Here is a 21,028-nt window from a genome sequence, read left to right as displayed (position 1 = left end):
ACAGTCTGAAAATACCGGAGCCATTCCTGCTCCTTCGAGGGGAAACTACCTAAGAATAAAACCAACGCACAGAGGAGGGCAGAGCTGAGAGGGAAGTGCAGAGAAACCAGCCCCTGAAACTGCTGAGAACTTCTAGATGGAATAGTTGGTCAAATTTTCATTGCTTCTGCGTGAAGAAGAATGACGGGATTTATTAGTAAAGTTACGTCAGGAAGGAGTCATTGCTGTGATTGAGTGTGGAGGTGCTTGCTGTGATGGTAGTGTCTGGCCGGGAGTTTTTTTCTTCTGTACGTACTTCCTTCCTTCCGTCAGTTCAGTACGTAAATGGTTCTTTCTTTCGTTCTTTCAGTATTGCTTTCTTTATTTTGTATTGATGTCTTTCTTTTTTCCTCGTTTCTTTCTTTCTTTCTTTCTTTCTTTCTTTCTAGGGCTGCAGCTGTGGCATACGGAAGTTCCCAGGCTAGGGCTTGAATCGGAACCACAGCTGTCGGCCTACACCACAGCCACAGCAACACCAGATACTTATCCCACTGATCGAGGCCAGGAATTGAACCCACATCCTCACAGACACTATGTTGGGTTCTTAACCCACTGAGCCACAAAGAGAATTTCCTTTCTTTCTGGAAGTTCCCAGGCCAGAGATCAAACTGGAACTGCAGATGCAACCTATGCCACAGCTTCAGATCCTTAACCTGCTGTGCCACAGTGGGAACTGCAAGATATTTTTTAATTATTTAAACCAGTTTGAGTTGAGTTTTCTGTTTCCTCATCTTGCCTGAGAGCATTCCAACTGAGAGAAACCTATCTCAGGCATCCCTTTGTCCCATCAGCTCCTCCATGCCACCTTCCAGGGCCAAGGTGTGTCTGTGGGCAGGGCATGGTGCAGGTTCTGGCATTCTTTCCCTTCAGGGGCTTGTGATTCTAAGATGGAGCCTGATGTCAACTACAAACCAGAGAGGGGGCCAGTCTTCTTTGTCAGAGAATATTTGGCCTCCAGCTTCTATCTTGGTAACTTAAACACCTATTTATACTTTGTAGAACATGTTGCACTGTTCCACCTGTATTCCTTTTTTAAATTTATTTTTTTTTATTTTGTGTGTGTGTGAATGATTTTTTCTTTTTTGGCTGCCTGTAGCATATGGAGTTCCCAGGCCTGGGGTCAAATCAGATCCCAGGCCAGGCTGGGGATTGAACCCTGGTCCCTGTGCTCCAGAGACAACCCCAATCCCATTGCACCACAGCAGACACTCCCACACCTGTATTCTTTTTTTTTTTTTTTTTTTTTGCTTTTTTAGGGCCACACCCATGGCATATGGAGATTCCCAGGCCAGGAGTCCAACCAGAGCTACAGCCACCAGCCTATGCTACAGCCACCAGCCTATGCCACAGCCACAGAAACACAGGATCCGAGCCGCATCTGTGACCCACACCACAGCTCACGGCAACACCAGATCCAACCCACTGAGCAAGGCCAGGGATAGAACCCACAACCTCATGGCTCCTAGCCAGATTCCTTTCTGCTGCGCCACGGCGGGAACTCCATCCCACACCTGTATTCTTAACCATGTCCCTAAGCTAGTTTTCTGTTAATGAGACTGTTTCCTCCTACCTCTGATCGTTACCACATTGTATTACCTGCTTTTCCTTCCAATTCTCCCTGTTTATTCAGTGAATATTTACCCACTGCCACCGGATCCAGGTGGCAGGCACTGTTCCTGGCACTGGGGATAAGTCCGTGAACAAAACGACTACCTCTGCCCTCAGAGGCTTACATTCTAAGGAAATATAGATAGTAAACAAAACACACAAATGAAAGAAATACAGAGATCTAGATCTAAATAGCGCTTAAAGTAGAAAATCCAAAGCAGGGAATTTTTGGTGTGTTTGCCTGGGAAAGTTGTTTTGGCTTCTGAGTAAAGATCTGACAGACGTGAGGCATGTACTACATGTGAGTACAGAGGGGAAAACATTCCAGGACGAGGAAACTGGTCCTTCAGGTGCGCATGTGCCTGGTGTGTTTGAGGAACAGCAAGGAGGCCAGCCTGACCAAGAGGAGTGATGGAAAGGCAGAGCAGGGAGTTCCCGCGGTGCAACAGAAACGAATCCGACTAGCAACCATGAGGTTGTGGGTTCGCTCCTGGGCCTGGCTCAGGGGGTTAAGGATCCTGCGTTGCGGTGAACCGTGGTATAGGCCGCAGACTCAGGTCAGATCCCTCTAGCCTGGGAACCTCCATATGCCACAGGTGTGTCCCTAAAAAGCAAAAAAAAAAAAAAAAAAGATAAATAAAAGATCAGAGAAGTGCTGGGGTCTTTAGGGGATGGCAATTACTTCAGCTTTTATAGCTGATGATAGGTGGAGAGACAAGGGTAGGTTTTGTTTTTTTTTCCATGATTTTTATATTTTTTCCATATTGTTGATTTACAACGTTCTGTCAATTTCTGCTGTACAGCAAAGTGACCCAGTCACACATATATACACACATTATCCTCCATCATGTTCCCATCGCAAGTGACTGGATATAGTTCTGTGCTATACAGCAGGATCTCATGGCTTATCCACTCCAAATGCCATAGTCTGCATCTATTAACCCCAGACTCCCAGTCCATCCCACTCCCTCTTCCTTCCTCTTGGCAACCGCAAGCCTGTTCTCCAAGTCCTTGAGTTTCTTTTCTGTGGAAAGATTCGTTTGTGCTGCATATTGGATTCCAGATATAAGGGATATCATATGGTATTTATCTTTCTCTTTCTGAAACAAGGGCAGGTTTTAAGTAGAGGACTGATGTAGCTTGACTCGGTTTTTAAAGAAAAGAGAGGATTCAAGTGTGACTCCAAGTTTGGGGCTTGAGCAAACAGAAGAATTAACTTGTTTATTAACTGAGATGGTGTCTGTTAGAGAAACTACTTTGTGCATGGGGTGTGTGTGTGTGTGTGTGTGTGTGTGTGTGTGTGTGTGTTTGGGGGGGAGAACAGTTGGTCAGTGTTGGACATTTACATTTGTTTTTTGTTTTGGGTGGGGGAACAGTTGGTCAGTGTTGGACATTTACATTTGTTTTTTGTTTTGCGGGGGGGGGGGTTTGGCCGCACCCAACGCATGTGGAAGTTCCCTGGCCAGGGACTGAATCTAAATCTTGGCTGTGTCCTGTGCGACAGCTGTGGCAACGCTGGATCTTTCACCCACTGCCCTGACTGGGGATCAGCAGCTTCCCCAGCAATCCAAGCCACTACAGTTTGATCCTTAACCCACACCTTATCCTGCACCACAGCAGAAACACCTGGACTTTTCTATTTGCCATCCCTTTGCACTGGTCAGATGGACAGACAAATGTTTGAGTCTGGAGCTCAGGGCAGAGGTTCAGGTTAGGGATCTGTTTGAGAATCATTGCAGTGATGGTATTTAAAACCACAAGCCTGGAAAAACTCTCTCAAGACCCTATTTTGCTTGTACTTTGAAGATCCTTTCCACAAAGTGTGGCAGTACTTTAATTTGTATCTTGAAATATTTTATTTTGGAAGTTCCCGTCATGGTTCAGTAGTTAACGAACCCGACTAGTAACCATGAGGTTGCAGGTTTGATCCCTGGCCTCGCTCAGTGGGTTAAAGATCCAGCGTTGCTGTGGCTGTGGCGTAGGCCGGCAGCTACAGCTCCGATTGGACCCCTAGCCTGAGAACCCCCATATGCAGCAGGCCCTAAAAAGACAAAAGACAAAAAAAAAAGAAAGAAAGAAAAAGAAATATTTTATTTTGAAACCAATTGAATGTACTGAAAATGAAGAAGTGGCATTTTATGTCTGGTTAACTCCAGCTCTGGGAGAAGGATGGGGTGAAGCAGTCTTTGCAATGTCACCATCCATAGAAGTTAAGGTTTTGTTGGTTTACTAAAGAAAAAAATAGCATACATTTGACTAGATCACTTTAGCTTAGTTTATCATTGTATTAATATATATATATAAAATAAATCATTTTAAAAATATTCAAAATGTTGGAGTTCCCGTCGTGGTGCAGTGGTTAACGAATCCGACTAGGAACCATGAGGTTGCAGGTTCAGGCCCTGGCCTTGCTCAGTGGGTTAAGGATCCAGCATTGCCATGAGCTGTGGTGTAGGTTACAGATGCAGCTTGTTTCCCGCGCTGCTGTGGTTCTGGAGTAGGCTGGCGGCTGTAGCTCCGATTAGGCCCCAATCTGGGAACCTCCATATGCCACGGGAAGCGGCCCTAGAAAAGGCAAAAAGACAAAAAAATAAAAATAAAAAAATAAAATATTCAAAATATTATGGTATGGGAGAAAAGGAATCAAGTGTTACTCCCCTCCCCACATGCTTTTGCCTCAGGGTCACCTTACTTTCTGTTCCATTTAAACTGGAGCAGTCTCCCACAGATATGAACAAGATTTGTTCATGTCTCTCTGCTCAGGTGTTTTCTTATTAGAGAGGAAGACACTAACCAAATGTAAATAGCACATCCCATCATTTCCTGCTCTATTTATTTTTCCTTTTAGCATCTTGTACTGTGTATATCTGTTTATTATCTGCTCCTCTGCATTACAATAAACTCAATAGCTATTTGTGGAAGGAATGAAGATCATAATATTCCTGTTGGAAAGTTGTATGAAGCGATAGTGACTATTATTTTATTGATTTGGTAACATTACGCATTACGATTTTATTTTTTATAATGATTTTTATTTTTTCCATTATAACTGGCTTACAGTGTTCTGTCAGTTTTCCATTGCACAGCAAGGTGACCCAGCCACACATACATGTACGTATTCTCTTTTCTCATATTATCATGCTCCATCACAAGTGACCAGACATCACAAGTAACCATACAGGAGTTCCTGTCATGGCTCAGTGGTTAACGAATCTGACTAGGAACCATGAGGTTGCAGGTTCGATCCCTGGCCTCGCTCAGTGAGTTAAAGATCTGGCATTGCTGTGAGCTGTGGTGTAGGCCGGCGGCTACAGCTCTGATTAGATCCCTATCCTGGAAACCTCTATATGCGGCCCTAAAAAGACAAAAAGACCGGAAAAAAAAAAAAAAAAGCAAGTAACCATACAAGTGACCCAGTGCTATACAGCAGGATCCCATTGCTTATCCATTCCAAAGGCATCTATTAACCCCAAATTCCCAGTCATGCATTACAATTTTAAAACGGTTTTGCAACTTTAGTAGACATGAGGTGCTATGTCAAGGTTTTTTTTTTTAATTAAAGTATAATTGATTTACACTAGTATATTAATTTCAGATGTACACATACCGATTCAATATTTTTCAAGGTTGTTTTAAAAAGTTTCATTACTGAAAGAGACAATAAACATTTCGCCATGTACTCATGTACTAATTTTTTTCTCCTTGTGAGTTGCATACTTAACTTCTTTGTCTATTTAGCTGTTAGCATCTTACTTGTTTTAATTTTAAATTTTAAAAAATTTTATGGCCACCCCCCAACATATGGAAATTCCCTGGCCAGTGACTGAATCTGAGCCACAGCTGTGACTTACGCAGCAACCATGGCAACGCCCGGGATCCTTTAACCCACAGCACACAAGCCAGCGATGGAACCCACACCTCAACAAAGACCCAAGCTGCTGCAGTTGGATTCTTAACCCACTGCGCCTTGAGGGAACTCCTCTTGCTTGTTTTTATGTATTCAAACAAGCTTTTATATGTTTGAAGTATTTTCTGCTTGTTATTTGGTGCATTTTCCTTCTTAAAATCTTGTCCAGTTTTTACATTTTTGAATGTTAGTCTTCTCTGCAGTGTCTTCTATTGTTTCAAAGCTTTGCGAATGTTGACATTTAGCCATAAATCTCTCTTGTACGTATTAATATAGTGTTTCTATGACTGTTCTTTAAAATATGTAGAATTTTAATCCACATGGAGTTTATTTTGATGTATAAGTGGAATTTACATTTTTCCCTCCAAATTTTCATTCATTTATCCAAGCATTCCTTACTAAGTAATCCTACCTTAAACCTGTGTTTGGAAATACTACTTTACTGTGTGTCCCATCAGGATTTTAGGGGCATACGTATATTTGTTCAGCTTCATTCCTTTCAGTTGACCTCAGCTTCTATTTTTGGCTCTGGTTTCAGCCGAAGCCCTAATAGTACAAAGACATTTCGCCCCCTGCAGGCTGCCAGTGGTCTCACAGGACCAGGAAAGCCAGCGGCAGGGCGGAGGGGCGCTCGCTACCTAACACTAAGCCGGATTCTAGGGAGAGAGCTGGAATGGATGTGTCGCTCTGTCTTTGCAGGAGGATTTGGGACCCTTTTGACCGGCTTCCTTCTGTCCAGGTCTCCTGAGGCTTCCGGCTTCCGGGATCGCATGTCTCTAGTACCCATTAGAGCTGAGCCTTTATGCAGCTGTCACGTAGAGACAGTCTCCTTCGGGTTCTCCCTTTAGCGTCTCTCTTCCCAATTACGTGACCCATGGCCCATGACCCGTGGTTCTGGCCTCCTGCGAGGAATTCGGCGGCACCCAGGCACTGTGCCCGGGTCGTTTCTGGGCGCTGACTTTCCAGCTCACTCAGAAGCTGCTCGCTGGGCCCACGTATTCCCCCCATCCCCCACTTCCCCGACCGTCCCCCCATCCTTCTCAGCACATCAGTGACTGTACCCACTCCTAACAAGCTCACTATTGAAGTATTGTTGAAGCAGACACAGTTCAAACGTGAAAAATAATATATTTATTCAACAGATGCACACATACCTACTGTGTGCCAGATACTGTTGTCATATGAGTCAACAGCCCCTGGGCTGAGCCAGCCCGGGCCTCCTAGAACCCACCAAGTTTGGATGCTAAAGTGGAAATCAGGTCTTTGAGCATCTCAGGGAATGAATAAGGAGCCGGGAAGGGGATCGTCCTGGAGTCGTCAGGGATGGGGAGTGGGCTGGGCTGTGCGCCCCTCTCCCCAGTGTCTCGGCTTCAATCCTCCAGCCACTGTGGAAGGGGAGGGTGTCGGGGAATCGCACGGCCTCCAGCCTGGCGCCACACCGCCGGAGCCCGGGGCGGGTTGAGAGCGCGACCCGACAGCGCCACCGCCATCGCGGCGCCGGGTACTACGCCCACCCGCCCCCGGGCAGGAAGACGGCGCGGTCCCCGGTCCCCGCCAGGCTTCCATCGCGTCCAGGCGAGGGAGCTCACAGGCAGGACATTCCGCGGCTCGCCGCGGCGGTGACGGCCGCCTACGCCCGGGCCCCTCGGAACTCCACCCAGGGGCGCTCACCCTGAGAGACCTCAAGGGCTTCGCCGCGCGCTCGGGCCCGCCCCCGTTATTCTTTAGTCACGGGCTGACAGTCCACGTCCGGAAAACCCGGCGATAACTGAAGAATAAAACTTAAATACAGGTGAGCCAAGCAGCGGTTGCAACATTTCCGTGAGAAACCCCCCCGAAAAGCAGGGGTGGGCTTCCCGGTCCGGAGCCCTGCGCCCCCCAGTGCATGGGCCCTGGGGCAGGGGGAGAGGCAGCAGGGCCCACTCCTTTGTAGCCACTTGGGGGACAGCCTTGCTGCAGTTATAGGGGACCCCTGGGACATAAGACCCCTTTTCACGTGCTCCTGGACCGGCAGGGCATTTACCGACTCTCTAGAGAATATACAGAACAACAAGTCTTTGGATTAGTATTTCTTTTAAATTAGTTTGTATTTATTTATCACAAACCTGTAAGCAGATGAAAAACAGCATCCACGTTGTCCATCTGGTATGTAAGGCATTGTATTTATTCAGGTCCAGCAGGGGTTCTTAATCTAGGGGTTCAGGGCCAGGTAGGGTTGTCTAGGACTTAGGGGTCCATGAAAACCTTGAAATTGTTTCCACTTGGGGGGCTGATGTGCCTTTTTTTCTGGTGGTAAGTTCCTTAGCTTTTATGATTCCCGTTGTTTGTAATCTTAGTTTGATTAAGAAAAGCTGGTCTAAAGTTAACATTCAGGTGGGTTTCTAGATTGAGAAGTCCTGGTACTAACAGGAGGCCAGAGACCCATGAATCTGGACTCCCCCATGGAAGAGTTGGTCATTCGAGCCTGGACTTGACTCTCCTTAATACAAGCCCCTTATCCCCCCCCCAAAAAAAAACCCTTTGGGGCACAGTTGGTTTCATTTTAAGGCGAAGTTAGGTTCAAGCAGATTTACTTCTGCATTTCTCTTCGCTTAAATAGAAATATTTCTCTGGTGGGTTTTTTCCCCCAGTTAGTCATGCAAACGCTCTATGCATCACTTACCACTGGGTTTCAGCCTCTGGGGCAGCCCTCTGCACAGGCGGGCCTGGGACCCCTCTGCCTCTGCATAGGAGTGTCTGGGGGAACTTGGGTGCTGACCTCACTCTGCTGGGATTTTCCTCAGGCAATGTGGCCAGGGAGTTAACACAGTGTTCCTTTTAAGGAAAAAAGTATACAAGATTTTTTTTTTAATTGTGAAGAAAAAAAAAAAAAGATCGCAAAACCACCCATAATCCCACTACTAGGCCTAATAATAATTTGTTTTGCTTTAAATGTCGGCTCACTTAATGTGCACACATTTTGCATTGCCGTGATTATGGCAACACAGTAATTACATATTGAGAGCTGCTCTGTTTCACAGTCTACTATTTTCCTTTAACATACATTAATTAACATTTTACTATCTTCATAATTAGTGTTTTTAATGGCTCTATACTTTTCCACCCCACAGGTACATTTCATCATATCCCTTTGTTGTATGTTTTTGTGGGTTTCAGTTTATTGGGGCAGGGTGGTTATGCCATGAACTTTTGTTCAGAGAGTTCATGCTGAGGTCTTTTTTCTCCAGCCCTTTTTATGGTGTCTTGATGAACCCTTAAGCTCCAAAGAAACCATCCTTCCCTCCTTCTTTTCTTCCCTCCCTCCTTCCTTCATCCGGAAAATATTTAGTGGATGTCTATTACATGCTAGGCACTGGTCCAATCACTGAGGAATAGAGAAGTAAACAAAACAAAGTCTGGGAGTTCCCAACATGGCTCAGTGGTTAATGAATCCCACTAGGAACCATGAGGTTGTGGGTTCGATCCCTGGGCTTGCTCAGTGGATTAAGGATCCAGCGTTGCCATGAGCTGTGGTGTAGGTCACAGACGTGGCTTGGGGATCTGGCATTGCCATGGCTATGGTGTAGGCTGGCGGCTACAGCTCTCATTGGACCCCAGCCAGTGCTACCATGGAACTCATATTCTAGTTAGAGGAAATAGACAATAAACATACTGTGTGTGTGTGTGTGTGTGTGTGTGTGTGTGTGTGTGTGTGTGTGTGTTTAGGGCTGTTCCCTCGACATATGGAGGTTCCCAGGCTAGGGGTCGAATCAGGAGCTGTAGCCGCTGGCCACAGCAATGCCAGATCCAAGCCACGTCTGGGACCTACACCACTGCTCACAGCAATACCGGATCCTTAACCCACTGAGCGAGGCCAGGGATCAAACCTACATCCTCATAGATGCTAGTCAGATTCATTTCCGCTGAGCCACGACGGGAACTCCATAAATATACATATTAAATATTCAGCATTATATATAAATATTGTCAAATTAATCATAAGTGCAACAGAGAGAAATGAAGTCAGGTAAGGGAGATCAGATGTATTCTTTTGGGGGGAGTAATTAGGACAGATTTTTTTTTTTTGATAAAGTAACATTTGAGCAGAGATATGAAGGAGCAGTCCTTTTGCACATCCAGTAATGAGTTTCTAGGCAGAAAAAACACAAGTGCAAAGGTCCTGAGGCAGAGGCATGTGCTTGGCAGTTGAGGGAGGTCACTGTGATGGAAACGGATTAGGAAGAATGAAAGAGGATGTGAGCAGAGAGTTGGATTGTACCTGTAGGAGACCATATTCTGTGAGAATAATGGAGCCATTAGAGGATTTTGGCCAGAGGCATGAGGTGCTTTAATTTACCATTTAAAAGAATCAATTTGGTAGTTGTGGAGAACAGACTATCAGCCTTTGGAGGTTGTTAATCCAGGCAAGAGATGATCCAGTGCTTTGTTGTGAGCCACAAGGGAAGTCCGGGATGATACAGTGCTTTGGACCAAGGCTGCAGTGGTAAAGGCGATACCGATAGCCTGGGGATGGATCCAACAGGATTTGATGATGGTTTGAACGTGAAGTTTAAAAGAGGAGTCAGTGATGACTTAAAGTTTTAGCAAGAATGGAATTGCCAGTTTTTTTGTTTCGTTTTGTTGTTTATTCATTTGTTTGTCTTTTGTAGAGGGAGGCAGGGAATTGGGAACTTAGTTTTGGACCTGTGAAATTTGAGATGTCTGTTACAAAGCTAAATGAATAAGTCAAGTTGAATATAAGAGCTTGCCGCTTAGGGGAGGAGTCAGAGCTGATTTTGGAGATGTCAGTGAACTCATAATATTTAAAGCAGAAGAAGCCTTCAGCCCAGACTTCTCTCCCCAACCTTTTATCCAGGTGTATCCTTGACATCTCCATTTAAATGTCTAAAAGATAAGAGTTCCCTTGTGGTGCAGCAGGTTAAGGATCCGGCATTGTCACTGCAGCAGTGACTTGTGTTGCTATAGTGGCACAGGTTGACTCCCCAGCCCGGGAACTTCCGCATGCCAAGGGCACAACCAAAAAAAAAAAAAAAAGTCTAAGAGACAACCCAAGGTCAGTGTGTCCATACAAAGACATCTGATCTTACCTGCTAAACTGGTCTACCCGCAGCCTCCTTTGTCTCGTCCATGAGGATGCCATTCTTCATTGCTCAGACTAAAGCCTGAACTTTTACTTTTTTTTTCTTTCACCTCCCACATGCAGCCCATCAGGAAATCCTGTTGGCTCTGACTTCCAAGTCTATCCAGGATCGATTCCAAAAACTTCTCACCACCTGCACGGCTACCATCCTGGTCCGAACCACTTAGTTATTTCTTGCCTGGGTTACAGCCGTAGCCTCCTACAATTTCCTCTGCTCCACACCCAGCCCCAGCCCCAGCAGGCTGTTCTCAGCACAGGATCCCAAGGGAGTCTTTTAAAACATGTCAGAGCAAGTCCCTCCTCTGGTCAAAACCCTCCAAAAAGTGCTTATAATAACCCTCGAGGCCCTGTGTGACCTGACCCCAAGGAGTGCCCCTGTCTCTCCTGTTCTCCTCATCATTCATTTTGCTCCAGCAACACAGGGTTCCTTATTGTGTCGCCAATATGCCTGACACACTCCCACCTCACTTCTCTCTACTCAGAACGCTCTTCTGTCAGCTACACTTGACTTGTTCCCTTACCTTCTTCTTTTTTTTTTTTGCAGTTTTTTTTTTTTTTTTTTGCTTTTTTAGAGCCACACCCGAGGCATGTGGAAGTTCCCAGGCTAGAGGTCCAATCAGAGCTACAGCCACCAGCCTATACCACAGCCACAGCAATGCGGGATCCGAGCTGTGTCTGCAACCTACACAATAGTTCATGGCAACACCAAATCCTTAACCCACTGAGCGAGGCCAGGGATCGAACCCGCATCCTTGGGAATCCTAGTCAGGTTCATTAACCTCTGAGCCATGAAGGGAACTCCTCCCTCACCTTCTTAAGATTTTTGCTTGCTTCACTTTCTCAGCAAGCGTCTTTCACCCTGCCCTCTGATCCTGCTTTCCCTGCTCTTTTTCTTTTTTCATCTAACTTTTTACCTTATAACATATGACTTAATGTATTTATTCAAATATGAGCCCTTGCAGAGCGGGAATCTTTGTCTTTTTTTATTTGCCGCTGTGTCCCAGAGTTCCCAGAACAGTGCCTGGAACAAGGCAGATGCTCAATACATGTTTGTTGAATGAATCAGTGATTGAATGTAGAGTGTAATGATATGAGTCTGATGGCCTCCAAGGCAGATTGTGATGGTGAAGCTGGAATGTGGGAGTGATGGAGGATGTCAAGAGGAGGTATAGGTATAATGCTGAGACTCCTTCTGGGCTGGGTAAAGGGCACAGATAAAAGATTATGAGGACCTGAACCAAGACAGGGAGTAGAAGTGTGTGTTTGTGTGTGTGTGTGTGTGTGTGTGTGTGTATGTGTGTATTTTAAAGTATAGTTCATTTACAGTCTTAGACCACAGAAGCATATTTAAAAAGCGACAGTCTGAAAAACTGGAAGTTACATGAGTTCCTTTTGTGGTTCAGTGGTTAATGAACCCGACTAGCATCCATAACGATTCGGGTTCAATTCCTGGCCTTGATCTGTGGGTTAAGGATCCAGTGTTGGCGTGAGCTGTGGTGCAGATGCGGCTTGGATCTGACGTGGCTGTGGTGTAGGCCAGCAGCTACAGCTCTGATTGGACCCCTAGCCTGGGAACCTCCATATGCAGCGAGTGGGGCCCTAAAAAGACACACACATGAAAAAATGGAAGTTACAGAAACCACATAGTTATTTGTTCATTCATTCATTTACTCGGTCATTCATCAAATGTTTTCTCTGTTCCTACAATATAGAAAATATGAGAAATATCAACGCTGTATCCAGTCAGAGCCTTCCTGAGTTGAGGTAAAGTGTCCAAGTGGATGAACGAGGTAGTATATTTCTTGAGCAGAGTATTTGTCTCGGCCTCACAGGGTTATTCACCCAGTACATGAGCTGCCAAGCATCTCATAGGTGGGAAAAATGAAAGCAGAGGGTACTGAATTGGCTGGTACTTCTCTGGCAAATCCACTTGCTCTTTTGCTACTCAGGGTCTCTGGGTTTGCCTCTGGTCAAGGAGGCACAAATTTGGAACGGAGCCCTAAAGCTTCCCAGATAGGAGTTCCCATCATGGCTCAGTGGTTAACGAACTCGACTAGTATCCCTGAAGACTCGGGTTCAATCCCTGCCTCGCTCAGTGGGTTAAGCATCCAGCATTGTCCTGAGCTGTGGTGTAGGTTGCAGACTCAGCTTGGATCCTGCGTTGCTGTGGCTGTGGCGTAGACCGGTGGCTACAGCTCCAATAGGACCCCTAGCCAGGGAACCTCCATATGCCATGGGCGTGACCCTAAAAAGACAAAATAATAAATCTTCCCAGATAGCTGTATTGGGAAGCTGTGTAGGCTGAGACCCTGCTTACTAACCCACTCTCTCCCTTACTGCTATGAACTGTCTACGGCGGTCAACTCCTGGGGCAGTGGAGGGAGTGATGGAAAGACCAACCAATTAGATAATTTTGAGAAGCATCTCAGTTAACCAGCAAATCACTGAAAGGACTGAGATGAATGGAAACTGGGATGAATGGGAACTGGGATTAGCAGAACCCCAGGCCGGGGAATCTGCCCACAGGGGCTACATGCAGGCAAATTCACAGGACCCTGGAGTCTAGAGGCAGCTGGACATGTGCAGTTTCATCCTTTACAGTCCTGAGTGTATGTGTGTTTGCATAACTTGTCACGTTACTTCAGACCTTCAAGGTAAGCAAAGAGCTGGATCCTGGCCAGCGTGATGCAGGAGTCTGGCACCCTCACCTTTGACTCCTGTCCATGTCTTCTCCCACTTGGGGATCTGGTATCATAAAAAGCAGTTGCTTTATGGAAATGAGATTGAATCGGACGGAGAGGCTCACTTTTCACTTTTACACCTTAGTGTTAGCTGAATTCTTAAAATGAGTCATTTTTGTTATTTAAAAAGTGTTGGTGGTGGCTGTGGCCTGGGTAATAAAGTCACTGATGGCTACAGCTCCAATTGTACACCTAGCCTGGGGACCTCCATATGCCACGGGTGAGGCAAGGAAGCCCTGTAATTGAGTCCTTAGTATTTGGACTTAGACTTTTAGCAAGTTACTTATATTTATTTATTTTTATGGACACACCCGAAACATATGGAATTTCCCTGGTCAGGGATCAAATCCAAGCTTCACCTGTGACTGATTGCTGCAGCTGTGGCAGCACTAGGTCCTTTAACCCACTGTGCTGGGTGGGGATCCAACCTGAACCTCAGCAGAAACCTGATCTGCTGCAGTCAGTTTCTTAACCCACTGTGCCACAGTGGGAACTCCGAAGTTTTATTTTTTTAAAAAGGAAGCTATGTGGAGTTTTCTGGTGGCTCAGCAGATTAAGAATCTGGTGTTGTCACTGCTTTGGTTCAAGTGACTGCTGTGGAGATCCGCTGCTCTGGCCCAGGAACTTCTGCATGCCTCAGGCATGGTGGGAAAAAAAAAAGGGAATGGACTTTGGCCACAATCTCCTCTTGGTCTCCCTGCCTCTAGCCTTAGATTTGCAGCTAATTAAATTTAGCAAAGATTCATTGATACCCATACTATGGGCAGACAATTCCTGCTGTTGTCTTCGGCCAGCAGTCTTCAAACTTTTGAGCATCCATATTCCCCACAATCATTTTTAGAATTTGTATTATAAGTTGAAATAACTTCAAATGATATCATTTCTGGCTTATTACATGTATTGACAGTTAAACTGGTATAAAACCTTTAAAAATGTATTAATAGAATCATTTTGATGCCCACCATTATTCATTAAAAAAAAAATAGGCGAGGTCTTTTTTTTTCCTCACCTTTTTCTATTTTTTTTTTGGCTATCCCAAAACATATGGAGTTCCTAGGCCATGGGTCAGAGCTGAGCTGCAGTTGGGACCTACACCAGAGCTGCAGCAACACCAGATTCTTTAAGCCACTGTGCCAGGCTGGGAATCGAACCTGCATCCTACTTCTGCAAAGAAGCCACTGATCCCATTGCATCACAGCAGGAACTCCAAACAAGATCTTCTTTAAAGCTGGAATTTTATCTTGTGTCTTCATCTTTTTAATTTGTAAAATCTGTTGCATTTCTCCTCAAGGAACTTTATCCTGATATAACATATTTTTATCCTTGAAAGTCTTTTATTAATTACCTTATTATTCTTTTCTGCAACCAAAAAATATATATGAATTTAAATTTAAAAAATATTTCCTATGATTATCAGATTATAGATGTTAAATTTCTTTTGGACTGAATTATTATAATTATTAGTAGCACATAGTCAAAACAATATAAATGTTATAAATTATGACAATTATTATACATGAAAAAATTTAGTAAGAAAATTTTTTTTCGCTTTTGGCTGACCCATGGCATATGGAGTTCCTGGGCCAGGGATCAGAGCCAAGCCATAGTCATGACCCAAGTTGCAGCCATGGCAACACCGGATCCTTAACCCACTGTGCCAGGCTAGGGATCGAACCCATGTCCCAGCACTCCTAAGAAGGCCGCTGATCCCATTGTACCACAGTGGGAATTCCTTAGTAAAAAAAATTTTTTTTTTTTTGGCTTTTTAGGGACGCACCCACAACACATGAAGATTCCCAGGCTAGGGGTTGAATCGGAGCTGTAGCCACTGGCTTATGCCACAGGCACAGCAATGCCAGAACCTTAACCTACTGAGCAAGGTCAGGAATTGAACCTGTGTCCTCATGGATACTAGTCAGATTCGTTTCCACTGAGCCATGATGAAAATGTTTTAATGAGATAATTGGGCCTATGTTTTATTTTATTTATTTTTATTTTTTGCAGTCAACGAGAAATTTACTTGCTTTAAAAAAATCTGAGGAGTGTCCATTGTGGATCAGTGGATTATGAACCCGACTAGCATCCACGAGGATGCAGGTTTGATCCCTAGCCTCGCTCAGTGGGTTAAGGATCTGGTGTTGCCGTGAACCTTGGTGTAGGTTGCAGACACAGCTCAGATCCTGTGTTGCTGTGGCTGTGGCATGGGCTGGCAGCTGCATCTCCAATGGGAACCCTAGCCTGGGAATATTGCTATGCCACAGGTGTGGCTCTAAAAAGCAAAATCAACCAATCAATCAATCAATCCAACATTTGGCATTGTCCAGAAAATTTTAACAGGTTTATACATAATTTTTATAGCGTTGAACTGCTGAAACTTGTTCACCGAAACATTTTTACTTTATTAATTCTTTATGTCCCCATATTTATATTAAAAATTCCCACACAGGGAGTTCCTGTTGTGGCTCAGTGGAAACGAATCCAACTGGTATCCATGAGAATGCAGGTTTGCTCTCTGGCCTCAGTTATTGGTTTGGGGATCTGGCATTGCCATGAGCTGTGGTGGAGGTCACAGACATGGCTCAGATCCCGTGTGGCTGTGGTGTAGGCTGGCAGCTGTAGCTCTGATTTGATTTGACCCCTAGCCTAGAAACTTTCATATGCCATGGGTATGGCCCTAAAAAGAAAAAAATAAAATAAAGAATAAAAATTCCCACATAAATGAAAATGGAAAACACTGCCAATACCAGGCATGTGGAAATTCCTGGACCAGGGCTTCAGTCTGATACACAGTAGGGACCCAAGCTGCTTCAGTCAGAACACTGGATCCTTAACCAGCTGCACCACAAGGAAACTCCTGTGACAATTTTTTTTTCTTCTTTTTAGGGCCACAACTTTAGCCTAAGGAAGTTCCCAGGCTAGGGGTAAAATTGTAGCTGTAGCTGCTGGCCTGCACCACAGCCACAGCAACTCAGGATCCCAGCCTCATCTTCAACCTACACCACAGCTCACAGCAACACTGGATCCTTAACCCACTGAGTGAGCCCAGGGATTGAACCTGAGGCTTCACAGATACTAGTTGGGTTTGTTAACCGCTGAGCCATAACAGGAACTCCTACAGTGGATTCTTAAGCACATTCCTGACCTATGCAGCATGCTAGCTGGGTGGCTTTTGGCATAGTCATTTCTCATTTGGTATGGATAGCACACAGGTTGTTGTCTTTACCAAGGCCAGCCAAATAGGTCTTTCTTGCCTCCTGTAAAGCACCAGTAGTTGCACTCTGGAAGCACAGATTTGTTTTGAAGTCCTGAGCAATTTCTGGCACCAAACCCTCAAAGAAAAGTTTGCAAATCAGAAGTTCAGTGGACTGCTGACGATGTGTAATTTCACCATACTACGTCTGTAATGATGAGGTTTCTTCACCCCTCCAGGAGAGGGCGCACTCTTGCAAGTGGCTTTTGTGGCCAGCGGCTTCCTTAGGGCTTTACCACCCTTTGATTTGTGGACAGTCTGCTTTGCACAAGCCAGGGTATAGAAACCTCCCTACTTACCTGCCTTGTCCTTGCGCTGGAGCTTCACAAGCTAGAGGCAGCACTAGCATTCACTTTTCAATTTCTGGGAAGCATACCAAGAAAGGCTTTATCAAGACTTAACAAATTAATAGTACTTATATCTTGTATTCTGTCAGATAGGGGCCACTTATTTAACCCAGTGTACTCAAAAAGAATTAGGAACATAAAAATATTAATTTTTAAGTTCCCTAGAGCTCGATGTGTTAAAGATCTGGTATTGTCACTGTTGTGTCATGGGCTTGATCCCTGGCCCATGAACTTCCACCGATGTGGCCAAATAAAAATATTAACTTTAATATACCTTGCCAAAACAGCTCACTCTTTTTTTTTTCAAAATCTCTGTTTTATTTTTTTAATATAATGAGTTTTTTTCCATTATACCTGGTTTACAGTGTTCTGTCAATTTTCTGCTGTACAGCATGGTGACCCAGTTACACAAACATGTATACATTCTTTTTTCTCACATCATCATGCTCCATCATAAGTGACTAGACATAGTTCCCAGTGCTACACAGCAGGGCCTCATTGCTGCAGATCACTCTTGAACAACGTCTTTGAATTGTGTGGGTCCTCTTACATGCAGATTTTTTCAATAAATATTTGCAAACATTTTTGGAGTTATGAGAAAATTTGAAAAATGTCTCAAACCGCATAGTCTAGAAATATTGAAACATTTTTCAAAAGATAGCTATGTCATGAATGCATAAAAGATATGTAGGTACTAGTCTATTTTACCATTTATTACCATAAAATTTATACAAGTCTGTTATAACTAGTTACAATTTATCAAAACTTAGGTCCATAAACCCTTACAGACCATACCTGGCACCACGCACAGTCCAGAGAAATGTAACAAATGTAAAGATGCAGTATTAAATCACAACTGGAAGTTCCTGTTGTGGTGCAACAGAAACGAATCCAACTAGGAACCATGAGGTTATGGGTTCGATCTCTGGCCTTGCTCAGTGGGTTAAGGATCTGGCATTGCCGTGAACTGCGGTGTAGGTCACAGACTTAACTTGGATCCAGCATTGCTGTAGCTGTGGTGTAGGCTGGCAGCTGTAGCTCTGATTCGACCTCTAACCTGGGAACCTCCATGTGCAGCGAATGGGACCCTAAAAGGCCAAAAAAAAAAAAAGTCATAACTGCATAAAATTAATCATAGTACACACTGCACTACTGTAATAATTTTGTAGCCACATCCTGTTGCTGTTGCAGGGAGCTCAAGAGTTGTATCTGCTTAAAAGCTTTGTGAGGCTAATCACATGTTTTTCATTGAGTTTAGTGCAAAGTGAAGCTTGAGTAACAGCATAGGACTCATACAAAGTATGCTGTGATGCTGGAAGTGCTCTCAAGAAGCAAAGTCATGACATCACAATAAAAAGTTGAATTTCTTGAAACATACCATAGATTGAGGTCTGCAGCTGCAGTTGCCCGCCATTTCAAGACAAATGAATCTTGTGTAAGGACCGTTGTAAGAAAAAAAAAAAAAGCGATTTCTTTTCTGTGAAGCTCATCACTGCAATGACTCCAGTAGGAGCAAAAACCTTGCACTTTTTGCAAGGTTTTATCTTGTATTAAAGATGCAGCTCTTACATGGGTGCAAGATTACTATAAGAAAATCATACCTAAAAACTCAAATATGATTCAAGAAAAAGCAGTCATTACATGACAATTTAAAGCAAAAGGAGGAGTTCCCATCATGGCGCAGAGGAAATAAATCTGACTAGGAACCATGAGGTTGCAGGTTCAATCCCTGGCCTCGCTCAGTGGGTTAAAGACCCGGTGTTGTTGTGAGCTGTGGTATATATCCCAGACGAGGCTTGGGTCCAGAATGCTGTGGCTATGGTGTAGGCCGGCAGCTACAGCTCTGATTAGACCCCTAGCCTGGGAACCTCCATATGCTGCAGGGGCAGCCCTAAAAGACAAAAGACAAGAAATAAATAAATAAAGCAAATGGAAGGTGAAGGATCCAAGGCTGGAGAATTTAAAGCCAGCAGAGGATGGTTTGATAAATGTAGAAAGCTATCTGGCTTTAAAAATGCCAAGACATCAGGAGAAGCATCTTCTGGCAACAAGAGGCAGCAGATGAATTCCCAGATGCATTAAGAAAATCACTGAGGAAAAAGGATATCCATGAGAAACAGGTTTGTTTTATTTTTAAAAATAGTTGATTTACAATGTTTCAAGTATACAGCAAAGTGATTCAGTTTTATGTATTTATCTTCTTTTTCCAATTCTCTTCCAATGTAGGTTATTAGAAGATACTAGTTATAGTTCCCGTGCTATAAAGTAGGTCCTTGTTATCTATCTATTTTATATGCAGTAGTGTGAATCTGTTAATCCCAAAATTCCAATTTTACCTCTGTCCCCTTTGGTAACCATAAGTTTGTTTTCTATGTCTGTGACTCTATCCTGTTTTGTAATTAAGTTCATTTGTATCACTTTTTTAGATTCCACATATAAGTGATATCATATGATATTTGTCTTTATCTGTCTTTCTTCACTTAGTATGATAATCCTTAGGTCCATCCATATTCCTGTCCATAGGCATTATTTCATCCTTTTTATAGTTCAGTAATATTCCATTGTAATATAAACCACATCTTCTTTATCCATTGCTCTGTCGATGGACATTTAAGTTGCTTTCATGTTTTGGCTATTGTAAACAGTGCTGCTATGAATATTGGGGTGCATGTATCTTTTCAAATTAACGTATTTGCCTTTTCCAGATAGCTGCCCAGGAGTGGGATTGCTAAATCACATGGGAGATTTATTTTTAGATGTTTTGCTTTTCTTTTTTTGGCATGTTAGGGTCATGCCTACAGCACGTGGAAATTCCCAGGCTAAGGGTCGAATCAGAGCTGCAGCTGCTGGCCTACACCACAGCCACAGCAACACCAGATCCAAGCCACATCTGTGACCTACACCACAGGTCACGGCAATGCCAGATCCTTAACCCACCGAGAGAGGCTAGGGATCAAACCTGTGTCCTCATGGATACTAGTCAGATTCCTTTCCACTGAGCCACGATGGGAACTCCTATTTTTAGTTTTTAAAGGAAACTCCATACTGCTCTCCATGTGGCTGCACCAATTTACCTTCCTACCAGCTGTGTTGGAGGTGAACAGTTTTTTAATGCAGATGAAATTGCCCTATTCTGGTGGGGGGTGGGGGTGCGCAGGATACCACAAAGGACTGTTAGTAAGGAATAGAAGTGAGCACCAGAATTTAAGGCAGGAAGAGACAGGCTGACTCTTGAGCCTGTCTCTTTTGTGCAAATGCAGTGAGGATTATAACCAGGACAGCCATTATCTATGGTGATACTACTCCCTGAGCTTTGAAGGGAAAAGATAAACACCAGCTGTCAGTTGTTTGCTTGTACAACAAAATCTGGATGAGAACACCTTTTCTGAATTGGTTCCATTGATGCCTTGTCTCTGAAGTCAGGAAGTATCTTGCCAGTAAGGGATTGCCTTTTCAAGTTATCTTGATATTGGACAATGCCCCAGGCCACCCAAAACTCCATGAGTTCAACACTCGTGGAAGGCATCAAAGCAGTCTACTTGCTCTCAAACACAGCGTGTCTAATTCAGCCTCTAGATCAAGGGTCCAGAAAGACCTTTGAGGCTCATTATGCATGATGCTCTGTGGGAAGGATTGTTGACACTATGGAAGAAAACCCAAGTAGAACATCATAAAAGTCTGGAAGGATTATACCATTGAAGATGCCGTTGTTATTATAGAAAAAACTGTGAAAGCCATCAAAGCTTGAAACAATAAATTTTTGCTGGAGAAAACTATGCCCAGATGTTGTGTATGACTTCACAGATTTATGACAGGGCCAATCAAGGAAATCATGAAAGAGATTGTGGATATGGCAAAAAAAGGGTGGGGGAGGAGTGAAGGGTATCAGGTTATGGATCTTGGAGAAATTCAAGAGCTAATAGAGGGAATTCTCTTCGTGGCTCAGAGGTTAACGAACTCGGCTAGGATCCAAGAGAATGCAGGTTTGATCGCTGC

General features: G+C 44.1%; 1 protein-coding gene across 2 annotated transcripts in view; it reads left to right on the top strand.

Annotated features, from left to right (window-relative positions):
• The first annotated feature begins 7,157 nt into the window (after window positions 1–7,157).
• The window catches only part of SWAP70 (switching B cell complex subunit SWAP70), a 135,012-nt gene continuing 121,141 nt past the window's right edge, over window positions 7,158–21,028 (top strand). For both annotated transcript variants that reach the window (XM_047776315.1, XM_047776313.1), the window contains exon 1: window positions 7,158–7,346. The gene's annotated coding sequence lies outside the window, so the exon portion shown is untranslated. The remainder of the gene's footprint in view (window positions 7,347–21,028) is intronic.

Source organism: Phacochoerus africanus, chromosome 4 (assembly GCF_016906955.1).
Source record: "Phacochoerus africanus isolate WHEZ1 chromosome 4, ROS_Pafr_v1, whole genome shotgun sequence".
Lineage (NCBI taxonomy): Eukaryota > Metazoa > Chordata > Mammalia > Artiodactyla > Suidae > Phacochoerus > Phacochoerus africanus.
Note: the sequence above shows the minus strand (reverse complement) of the source record. Positions and strands in the feature narration are given on the sequence as shown.